We start from the raw sequence: 12,288 nt of genomic DNA, 5'->3' as shown, positions 1-12,288 counted from the left end.
GGATCAGGGCAGCCTTGGTGGCTCAGTGTTTTAGCACCACCTTCAGCCCAGGGCATGATCCTGGAGACTCGGGATCGAGTCCCACATTGGGATCCCAGCATGGAGCCTGCTTCTCCCTCTGCCTGTGTCTCTGCCTCTCTCTCTCTCTGTGTGTGTGTGTGTTCTCTCATGAATAAATAAATAAAATCTTAAAAAAAATAAACTCAGGATTTTCAACAAAAGCAACCTTAAATTATTATCACTGTTATGTGAGGAGTCTGTTGAGGTATGCTTTGTGGTAAATCCACAGAGAAAATATCACTCAATAAGTGCTCCCTGTTGCTCAAGCAAACATGCGTATGAACATGCACACACACCGGGATCCCTGGGTGGCGCAGCGGTTTAGAGCCTGTCTTTGGCCCAGGGCGCGATCCTGTAGACCCGGGATCGAATCCCACATCGGGCTCCCGGTGCATGGAGCCTGCTTCTCCCTCTGCCTGTGTCTCTGCCTCTCTCTCTCTCTCTCTCTCTCTCTCTCTCTGTGTGACAATCATAAATAAATAAAAATTAAAAAAATTAAAAAAAAAAAAGAACATGCACACACATACACGAAACATGAAGGAACAAGTGGAAAAGTAAGGAGCACTGGAGTAAGACTCAGCAAGCCAGGTTCTAGTCTTAGCTTGTTGACCTTGGGGAAGTCACTCTTCATTTGCAGGCCTCAGTTTACTTATCTGAAAAGAGAGGTGGATCCACTCAATAACTGGTGCTTTCTGATGGCTCTGATGTTTAGCATTCCGTCATCAGATCCAGTAGGTCTTGGTACCAGTTTGCTTCTGCCCCTTTGTACAATCCTGTACAAATCCCAGATCCTCAGGTTCTCTTTGCACAAATAGGGGACCAGAATCCTATATTATTTACTTTCAGGGTCAGCTGGGAGGGGGTTTTCTTTAGTTCTGAGGAACAACTGAAATTAAAGAATGAGAGGAATCTTGTTGAGAAAGGGTAAGAAAATTTCTGCTGGGAATGTGGTCATTCTCTCAGTCACCCAAGTTAGAAACCAGAGAGTCCTAGGTGTTTTTACTCTTCTCCTCCTCCTCTTTCGGTTCTCCTCTCCCTCCTCCTCCTTTCCCTACTTCTCCTTCTCCTCCTCCTCCTTTTCTTTCTTTTTCTTTTCCTTCTGTCTCACATCTTGGTCACCAACTCTTATCCATTTGTCCTTCATAAATTTCTTGCATCTGTCACTTCCTTGCCTTCCTCACATTCTGGTTCTGCACTGAATTACCTGTTTTGCTCCAGTGTCACACCTTCTCACTGGTCTCCGTGCCACCCCTTCTCTCCATCCCCGCCCTCCTCTACACTAGAGTTTTCACCACAGAACTCCCACTACACAAAGGACAAAGTCTCAGGTTTTAGCCAAGTTTCTATCCTGCCTCCCCTTCTATCTTTCTCAGCCCATCACACATCACTCCTCTACCTAGGTTCTCCATTCCAACCAAACTCACCTACTCCTTTTCTCCAACATGCTATGCACATTCCTGCTCCTGTGCTTTTCCTTCGGCTGTCCTCCATGTCTCTTTTGTTCTCTCCCTTCTTGTCCAAGTCCAATGTTTAGCTCAAGCCCTATCTTTTCTATGAAGCCTTTCCTACCCGCCAAGCTCCCGAAAGCACTGCCAATTGGTTCTTTCCCCTTTGCTTTTCCTACTTATGATCTCTTTATGCATTTTTCTGTTGCCAAAATTAGATTATCAATATCTTACGAGCTCTAAATTATATTGGGAAATCATTAATATTTGTTTTGATTAGAAAGATGATGACAGTGATATGTAACTGTAAGTGGCTTACATTAGTCATTCAAGTTCAAGTTCTTGACTGTCAATCCTAAAGTTGGTGTCTGGAAACCATTTCCTGGCCTGATTCAAAGACTGTGACTATTTAAGGTGTAGCTTGAGGAAATCAATTCTGGGTTTTTCTCTTTTCTCCTTCACTTCCCCCAACTTAGAGCCCCACTGCCCATCCTAAGCTACACAGAAATAGAGCCAAATGATCATAAGGAACATCTGAGTCTTGGTCCTTTTATAGTTGGGAGAAAACAGCAGCTTGAATCCGTTTCTCAACTTTAAGGCGGAACTTCAACGCCTATTTCCCAGATGGCTGAAGAAACTTTCAGAAACAGCAGGACCCACGTGCCCCCAATCTTGCAGAGTTGCATCCGTAGGTGTCTGTGCTGGATGGAGGACATCTCTGAGAAGGCGCCGTGCTCCCCTGCTGACTAGCCCACCACTCGTGGGTGGTGCCTGCTGGGTGCCAAGGTGTGTACTTCCCAGACTAACTGTAAGTGGATGAGTTCTCACTACTTCTTGCTGGGGCCCCACCCAGATGATTTGGGGGTGTGCAAGGATACCATGCCCTGGAAGATTGTTGTAGAGGCTAGAATAGGGTGAGGTGCTTAAGCCAACTCTGTAATAGCATCCTTCCCACTCTGGTGGGAACCTGGGGTGGTGCCTGTCATTCTTCTTACAGTGTTAAAAGGGGACAGAGGTCTGGAGAGGGCAGTGAAAGAATCTTTACTGTTCTATCTTCTTGTTTTTCTCTCAAGAAATACAGACTTTTTGGGATGCTGTAGGATGTTCTTCTACTCTGCAAACAACAGGGCATGGGCAAGGCTTTTTATTTTTATCTTTTTATTTTTTTAAAGATTGTATTTATTTATTCATGAGAGACACACATAGAGAGAGAGAGAGAGAAGGAGAGAGGCAGGGACACAGGCAGAGGGAGAAGCAGGCTCCATGTAGGGAGTCCAATGTGGGACTCAATCCCGGGTCTCCAAGGACCACATCCTGGGCTGAAGGCAGCCCTAAACCGCCGAGCCACTGGGGCTGCCCGGGCAAGGCTTTTTAAACATCACCTCTGTGTACCTCAAACAAAATAGGACTTTGAGCAGGTACCCCTGGAAAAACCCGAGATCCTACAATTTCTTTAATGGTATCCCATTTTTAAATGGAATTTTTTAAGTTCTATTTTTAAAAAGATTTTTTAAAAAATTATTCATGAAAGACACACACACACAGAGGCAGAGACACAGGCAGAGGGAGAAGCAGGCTCCTTGCGGGGAGCCCAATGCAGGACTCGATCCCTGGATCCCGGGATCATGACCCCAGCCAAAGGCAGATGCTCAATCACTGAGCCACCCAGGTGCTCCTTTAATAGAATTTTTATTTCAGAACAGTTTTGGATTTACAGTATTACTGCAAAGATAGTACAAATTTCCATATACCCATCCTTATCCCCATACCCATACCCAGGATCCAGGATGTTACATCTTATGTCACTGTGGTACATTTGTCACAATTAATCAACCCACATGGTTACATTATTATGAACCAGAAGTTTGAGATCTTGCATTTTAACTTTAAAAAGCTTTCCTTTTGTGTCCTATTCCAGAAGTTAACTGTGTTGGTTTTTATATAAAAATTTTAAATTTACTTAACATCAAGCTGAAACAGACACCCCAATATGAGCCACATTAGCCTGTGCCCTATGTTCTCTGGGCTACTCTTGCTCCCCTGGAGAAGTGTCCAACTAGTTTGGGCAGTTGGAGTCACAGAGGTTGAGCTTGGAGTGGGATCAGAAGATCTCACTGAGTGGGTCCTAACAATCCAGGTCAGTAGCTGTCACTTGGTCACTTGGTCACTTGGCCTCTGAGCCTGGGCTACCTCCACTGGCAAAAGGGAGTGAAAGCAGCAGCCTGTATCATCGGGTGCTGCGAGGGACACCTGAGGTCATGTGTGCAGACACATAAAGCATGAGTCACATGTACGAGATGGTTATCAAGATGAGTTCTTAGCCATGGTGGGTGAGCAGCCACTGCAGCGTGAGCTTGTCCTTGAGACATCACATTTTGTGCTCCCTTGGCATCTTCTAAATCTCCACTTATAATCCCTGGGTGGCGCAGCAGTTTAGTGCCTGCCTTTGGCCCAGGGGGCGATCCTGGAGACCCGGGATCGAGTCCCACATCGGGCTCCCGGTGCATGGAGCCTGCTTCTCCCTCTGCCTGTGTCTCTGCCTCTCTCTCTCTCTCTCTGTGTGACTATCATAAATGAGTAAAAATTTAAAAAAATAATAATAAATAAATCTCCACTTATAGTCCCAAGGAGGGTCCAAAGCTGAAACTAAGAAAGGAAGCTGCTTAAATCCTGTGTCCTCATTGCTGAGTTGCATGTCACAGAGGTGAAAGAGGGAAATGGCAAAAAAATTTTTTTTGGCTTTTACTGTTGGACTTCCTGTACGTCTTAGTGACTGTGGGGACACCCCCTCCCCAAATGGCCTGCCTACTGTCTGATGAGAAAGAGAGAGGTAAAGGGAACCAGGAGGACCATCCTGTCCCCCAAGAAGCCAGCTCTTGGTTTTGGGAGATGTGGATGTTCATGGCCTAGGGACAGCAGCTGGCCCAGATAGCTGCCCTTGAACCCAGCAACCTGGGCTAATGGCTCCCACCTCTCAGAAGTCCCTGTGGGCCTGGCTTCTGCAAAGCTGGTGATGCCTGTCTCCTGGAAAATAGCTTTGCAGGGTTTCCTAGCCTTACATCTTAAAACCAGCCTGCAATGCCAATAGCAACCTATGTTTTCTCTCTTCTCTTTTGACTGCAGACCCTATGAGGCCCACCTAAATCAAAATACCTGGGCCCCTGAGTTGATGGCCTCACCATTACCCTCTCCTGTTCAAACCCTGGAATTTCCCCCCTGGACTCTAGCCCACTCCCTGGGGCACTGCTACTCCTGATAATTTAATTCAGTTCAGTACAATTCAAATAATTATGCATTGAGCAATTGTTTGGGTTACCTGAGGATACAAAGATAAATTGAGTCTGGGTTCTTCCTCTTAGGAAGTTCACTGGTTAGTGGAGCAGAAAAACATATAAAAAGATAATTGTTCATTTATTGAGCAAGTGCCTACCATGTGCTGGGCTCTTAAGTTCTGGGGATGCTTTGTGACTCAAGATTGATAGGATTTCTACCTTCATGGAACTTGACAGTGATTTTTAAAAATTACACGTTAAAAAAAAAGATTTTATTTATCTATTTGAGGGTAAGAGAGAGCACAAATGGGGGGCCAAGGGGGAGGGAGGAGCAGGCTCCTCACTGAGCAGAGAGCCCAATGTGGGGCTCAATCCCAGGACCCCAGGACCATGACGTGAGCTGAAGGCAGATGCCCAACTGAGTGAGCAACTCAGGCACCTTTGTATCACACTTTTAATTGTGTAACTACAACTGTGAAAATGGCAGACAATAAGGGAACATATGCTCTGAAGGCATGTGGCAGGGGCCTAACATAGATGAGGGTAAAGGAAGCTGCCCTGAGCAAGGGGATATTTGAGGCAAGTATGAAGGGAAGTGGGCTTAAGTAGGGACATAGAGGAGTAGAAGGAAGATGTCAGACAGAGGTGGCACACACTGAGAACAGCCTTGTGCATTAGGAAGACAGTGGAGGGACATATGACCCAGACTGATGGGACTGTGGGCAGATCACCCAGAAACAGCCGTCAATCTGCCTACTTTCTTCCTTTAGGCCTGTGCCCACCTGCCAAGACACCTGCCAGGGCCAATCTCACAGGCCTCCCCTAACACTGGCATCTTTCCAGGCTCTCATCAGTAGCGCATCATGGTCCTCACTAGATTTTGCTTCCTTCCTATTCACGGGCCCTTCTCTGATCCCCTGAAGTGCCATGAATGTCCAGGCTCTCTCCAGCCCCAAGGTCTAGGACCAAGTCTCTGCCATCTCCACAAACCCTTCCCTATGTGACTCTGTCACAAGAGAGGATATTGGTGATGAGCAGGTAAGAAAAACAGGAATCACTGTCTCTGATTCTATCCTCCTGGAATTTATTAAATCTACAAAATAAAACTCTATAGCCTCAGATTAGGGCTCTGCAACTCTTGCTCACAGCTGCATCCGGAGCAAGAGATCATGGCTCTAACAAGCCCAGTTTGGATTATTCATGTTTGTGGGATATTTTCAATGTGTCACACAAGCCTAGATTTCCTTGCTATTTTTGTCTTTTGGAAAATTCTCCAAGAAACCCATGGTGGAAGTTCCTCTTTTCAACATAATTATGTTGTAGCACAGTAGGTTGATGGAGCTCAAGAAATCAATAATGTAGCTATTTTTAGAGCACAATGGAAGTCACTCTGCAAAAGGATGGAAAGAAAATGCCAACTCCCTAGGAAAGGGAGTGAGTGTAAATGTAGACTCTTAAAACAGGGAAATGTTTTGACCTTGTGTTGTTTACCATGTAAACACAGTGGGAGAATCACTGTCAACCTGGCTTTGTCCCATCCTGATTTATATTTGTTGGACTCTTGAAAAAAAGGAAGCTTAGAGTTTGAAATACATTTAGGAAGCTTCTGTTCTGGTTCAGTAGTTCCCAAAGACTGTCTGATTTAGTGGGAAGCTTGTTAAAAATACACATGTCCAGGCCTTGCTTGCTTCTGATCTACAGAATTTGAATCTCTGGCATTGGAGCTAAAGAAGCCTTATTTCTAATAAATCTCCTGGGTGAGTCTGACATGCACCAGGTTTGGAAACGAATAACCTAGTTGAACTTTCTACCTATCATTGGATTTCCCACTGCATTCCGTATACTCAGAGTGTGGTCCAAGGACCTGCAGCACTGTAATCTTCTAGGAGCTGTTTATCAATACAGAATCCCAAGCCCTATCCCAAACTTACCAACTCAGAATCTTCATTTTTCACAAGATCATCAGGTAATACCTATTTACATCAAAGCTGGAGAAGCACCACTCTTCCTCATCCTTGACCATCCTTGATCATCCTTGATGGCCACCAAGTCACAGCTTAAAACCCCTGGGTTGGGGACCTCATTGCTTTACATAGCAACCTGCTTCTTTGCTGGGTGCTTCTCTCTTTTCCTTTTTTTTCAATTAAAGTTTAGTCGACAGATCAGCTGGTTCTAATTATTGAGCAGCTTTTTTTAAAATAGTGAGTTCTCATTCACCATTCACTTGTATTTTCTATAAATATGGATATGGGCACATTCTAAATATGGATATAAATATGGGCACATTCTAAAAAGGTGACCAAGATAGACACAATCACATTATTACAATTTCAGCTATTTCTTTATTGCAGTTCACAGAGTGAGAACCTTTCTTAACAGAAATGTATTTTCTTCTTTCTCTGTTTTCACACAGGCCAGTGTGAGGCTAAGAATGTCTTTCATATGGGACGCCTGGGTGGCCCAACAGTTGAGCGTCTGTGTTTGGCATGATCTTGGGTTCAGGGATCAAGTCCCACATCGGGGTCCCTGTGATGAGCCTGCTTCTCCCTCTGCCTTTGTCTCTGCCTCTGTCTCTGTGTCTCTCATGAATAAATTAAAAAACCCTTAAAAAAAAAAAAAAGAATGTCCCTCATAAAACCCTACCCAGGGCTGTAAGTTGCTAACACAGTCCAACATCCTGAATTTTCTCCACCATCCTCCTGATGCAACAGCCTGCATGGTATATGGTCCCTCCTCAAGGGTATATTGGTTTAACTCCTTGCTGTTCAAAGTGTGGTCCATGGATCAGCAACACTGGCATCATCTGGGAGTTTGTTAAAACTGTAGACTCTTGGTCCCCCACCCTAGACCTACTGAATTGGAATCCTCATTTGAACAAGATCCCTAGATTTTTTAATTTCCCATTAAATTTCAAGAGGCAGATAAACCAAGTATATCACAACCACCCAAAAAGGATTGCTGACTTTCCAGCCCATGACCAAGCCCATCTCTTCAGATCAGCCAATTCCATCAGTTTAAGATCTGTTCATTGCAACAGTCATACTTATTGCCACCAAATTCTGCATTACCTAGCATGTATTTGCTGGGTCCAAGTCACCAAAAATCCAACTCAAGTTAGCCTAATTAATAGGGAAATTTTCAAGTTGGATGCTAGATACACAAGTAGCCATTATACTATTTGTTCCATATTTCTATTGTAACTTTTTTCATTGAAGTAAAATACACTCAACATAAAATTTAACATTTTAATCTTTTAAGTGCACATTTCAGTATTATGTGCGTTTACATTATTTTGCAACCAATGTCTGTTCCGTACTTTTGATCATCTGAAATATATATATAAAAGAAAAAACTCTAACAGGAAGTCTAGAGATAAGACAGTCTTCAGGGTTGACTTAACTCAATGACTCTGACTTCCTTTACCCTTCCTTTGGAGGTAAGATGGCACACAACCACATTCAGAGAAAGGCAGAGAATCTCACAGAAGAAAAAGAAGAGCTTTCCCAGAAATCTTGGCAAGACTCTTTTCACATGTCATTGATCTGAATTGGATCACATGCCAGTCTCTTAACTGGCAAAGAGATTTTAAACCTCATCAGATTATTGTCTTAGAAAGGTCACTCTAGTTTCAGTATGGAGAAGAATCGAGTGGGGACCAGAGACAGAGAGGTCGGGTGGTATCCAGTAGGCAAGAGCTACTGGATAGTGACCAGTGATCCTGGCAGTGGAGAGCCAGAACAAGATTCCAGAGATACTTATATGGCAGATTAACCTGACTGAGACCTTAACTCTATTTTCTTCTGTTGAAAGAATAAAAGTATTTTCCCCTCCACCCTCCCTCAAGAAAGCAATTAAAGCTTGTGTCTTGGTGGATTGAATTTTTCTTGCCTCCTGGGAAATTAACAACCCTTTGTTTTACACAAGAAAGCAAATAAGCCAACCATTCACCCACCCACCCACCAGGAGCAGCATTACCACCACCACCACTATACCCAACAAACCTAGCTCACAAAGGTTAGGGAACTCCATTGAGGTACTCAGTGCAGAAGGGACAGTAGAGAGGAAATGGCTTGGATTCTTGAAGCCTGAAGGGCTGGAGGGATTGCTAGTCACCTGGGAGATGCAGGGCCCAGAAACAGGGAACTGTAACTCCCACTCAGCTTTCCCAGATGGCACAGGACTTCTGATGAGTTGGTACATGGATACCTGGGACTAATCCCAAAGGCTGGCCATCCTGGGGACCAAGTTAGTCATGAGGAAGATGGGCTTGATGAGCACAAAGTAGCCCACTCCTGTGAGAGAGAAGGCCATGACTATCCCAGTAATGACGACAATGGAGTGGATGTCCTTCCAAGGCCCAGGGACATGACTCCAAGTCCAGCAAGCAGGAAGGGCTGCCAGTACCAGCTGACACTGGATTTCTCATCAGCTTTGCTGAGTGGAAACTTGGAGTGATCCAATTTAACCATGCACACTATTGTAATAATTCACATAATACAATTGAGAATAAATACGATGTATACCATGCTCTACCACCCAGCTTCACACTGTTTCCTCTGCCTGGATGCTCATTCTCCAGATATCCACATTGCTTGCTCCATCACCATCTTCAGGTAGTTACCTAAATATCACAGTTTCAGTGAGTGTTTTTATGCTTTCCCTTAAAAAACATTTCAAACTCTTCTCTTGGCATTCTTACCATCTTTCCTTGCTTTAATTTTCTTCATGGAGCTGACCACTCTATATTGTACCATGTTTTACTTTTTTCTTTACTATCTACCTGGACCATAATGTAAATTCCATGAAGTCAGAGACTGTATGTCCCTGGGGCTTAACACAGTGCCCCACACGTAGAAGACCAGCAATAAATATTTGTTAAGTTAATGAATGAATGAATTGATGAATTGTGGAATAAACTCATACCTACCACATTTTAGGGGCTTGGACAGCATTGCTAAGAATCCTTACTCAAAGCAAGTTGCATCACCCCCTAGTTTCAACCCCAGTAGCTGTGGCCAAATGATTTTTTTGAGAGAATAGCCAAAAACTCAACTCAAAATTATTATGTAGCTATGAATATAGACTTTCAAAAATTCATTGCTGATTCAAGGAAAGTCAGTGGGCTTTAATATGATTAAACTTGAAAGAAGCCTGCAGGTGGCAGAAAGTTCTGCTGCTTATTAGAATTTTTTGAAGACATTAATTTCTTTACATTTCTAGGAGGATACCAAGAAAGAAAGGAGCATGGAAGGCGAAGTTTAAAATCTCTATATTTCTAAAAATGGAAACTTCTTGGAGGGGGAGGGGCTGTAGAAGCTGATGTCATCAAGACTCCTACAATTCAGAACACTCCTATTGCTCCAAGCCTTGACACAACACTGAAGACCTGGGCTAACTTGTAGGGACTGTAGGGAAAATGGGGCTGCCCAAGATAAAAAGCAGTTAATAATCAAAAACTGAGTATATTTCTTGGGAAAAGGCATTTGAGATCTGACTAGGGCATATGAATGAACTGCTTCAGAAGCTGAGTACTGGGTACTGCTGACTTATCTTATTCTCTTACCAAGTCTGGTAATGTCAGTGTGCAAATAACCATGTGGTACCGCCTATTCCACCCGTGGGTACACTGCCTGGAAGAGACTAGGGAAAGATAGGGATGGCCTGAGTAAGTTGGCCTAGGTTTAGCTCCACTCCCATACCAGTGTTTCTTAGGATCACCTCCCTCAAACTTAATTATAACGGATGCTGTTGGTGCCCTGCCCCGGTCCCCTTGACCAGCTGCTGAGCATATTGACTGCCAACTGCTTACATGCACACCTATCTCAGGATTGCTCTTGGCTGATGGGTGTTCCCTAGCCCAGAGGTGCCTAAGAAGTTCCATTTTGCTTCTTTCAGGGAGTCAATTCTTTAATGATCCCTGATTGCTTTGTAATACAGAATGGTATGGTAGTTAGAAACCAGGGTCTGGGTATGGGAATAACTAATTGGCCTATCTTCAAGTCTGTTGATTCCTTCTTCTGCTAGTGCTAATGTCCTACTGAGGCTCTCCAGTGAATTTTTCACTTCCTTTATTGTTCTCTCTGACCCCACCAACCCCAGAATTTATATTCTTTTAAAAAATAAGTTATATTTCTTTTTTTTTAAGATTTTATTTATTTATTCATGATAGTCACACAGAGAGAGACAGAGAGGCAGAGACACAGGCAGAGGGAGAAGCAGGCTCCATGCAGGGAGCTCAACGTGGGATTCGATCCCGGGTCTCCAGGATCGCGCCCCAGGCCAAAGGCAGGCGCCAAACCGCTGCGCCACCCAGGGATCCCAATAAGTTATATTTCTTTATTGATAGTCTCTGTTTGGTGAGACATCATTCTCATACATGCCTTTAGTTCTTCAGACAGTTTAGTTCTTTGAACATATTTATATAAAAATTATTTTCATATAAACATTATACATATATGTCTATCTGTCTATCTGTCTATCATCTTATATACATATATATAGATGAGAGATTCAGGAATCATGTCTTTCCTGGATATACACACCACCCTGCACATGTGTGTTGCCTTCTAGAATTCCAAGATCATACCACAGCTTTTGAAAAGTTTCATGAACATTTATCAGTCTCCAGTTTTTCCTTTCAAGTTTTTTAGTTAGTTTCTTGTTTGTTTCAGGTATTATCATCACCTCAAATGGCTGCAGTATTCAACAAGTGCAATACTGAACAAAAGCAATGTTGGTGCTTTTGACATTCCCCCTCAGGGAAAAGGCTGTTCACTGTAAGCTTGAGCTGAGGAGAGGAAAGAAGGAACAGGACAATTAAGATGCCACACATCTCATTGTTCCTACTGAAATTTGGCTGTTTTGCTTGAATAAATGCTCTTTGGATTATTGCATGCTTTTGGTTAATTTCCAGATTTCTAAAAAAGTTGATTTGGATAAATGTTGCCATTTACTGCTTTTATGAAGAAGTCGGTTTTTGAGATTCTTCCTCCACCATTCCAGAAGTAGTTTTTTTTTTTAAACTGTCTTTGTTTTCTATTTAACTGATTAATGCTCTTATATTTATTATTCTTTCCCTGCTTCTTACTTTGGTTTTAATTTTCTTCCTAGTAATTATTATTTCAATCTAAATTGAAATTTAGATTACTGATTTGAAAGGTTTTTGCTTATAGAAGCATTTTGTTTTACATTTTAAAAAGACTGATTGATTGATTTGAGAGAGAGAGCACAAGCTGGCAGAGCAGCAGGCAGAGGGAAGGGAGAAGCAGGCTCCCCGCTGAGCTGGGAACCTGATGTGGGGCTCAATCTCAGGACTCTGGGATCATGACCTGAGCTGAAGGCAGACACTTAACTGACTAAGCCACTCATGAACCCCAGAAGCATTTTATGCTAAATTTCCCTTGAAGCATACCCAACATTTTGATGCATTGTATTTTCATTTTTATTCAATCCAAGATATTTCCTAATTTCCATTATGGCTTCTTCCTTGAAAAATGGATTGTTTAGATGTT

General features: G+C 43.1%; 1 long non-coding RNA gene across 3 annotated transcripts in view; it reads left to right on the top strand.

Moving 5' to 3' along the window:
- LOC112655188 (uncharacterized) overlaps positions 1 to 12,288 on the top strand; it is a 27,154-nt gene extending 14,866 nt beyond the window's left edge. The window contains exons 4-5 of one of the 3 annotated variants that reach the window (XR_004818610.2): positions 2,062 to 2,291; positions 11,449 to 12,288. This is a non-coding gene — a long non-coding RNA (uncharacterized LOC112655188). Of the gene's footprint in view, positions 1 to 2,061; positions 2,292 to 7,190; positions 7,935 to 11,448 lie in introns of those variants that run through there. The other 2 variants (XR_003133574.3, XR_004818611.2) reach the window with 2 other exon arrangements.

Source organism: Canis lupus, chromosome 9 (genome assembly GCF_003254725.2).
Source record: "Canis lupus dingo isolate Sandy chromosome 9, ASM325472v2, whole genome shotgun sequence".
NCBI classification, from domain to species: Eukaryota; Metazoa; Chordata; class Mammalia; order Carnivora; family Canidae; genus Canis; species Canis lupus.
Note: the sequence above shows the minus strand (reverse complement) of the source record. Positions and strands in the feature narration are given on the sequence as shown.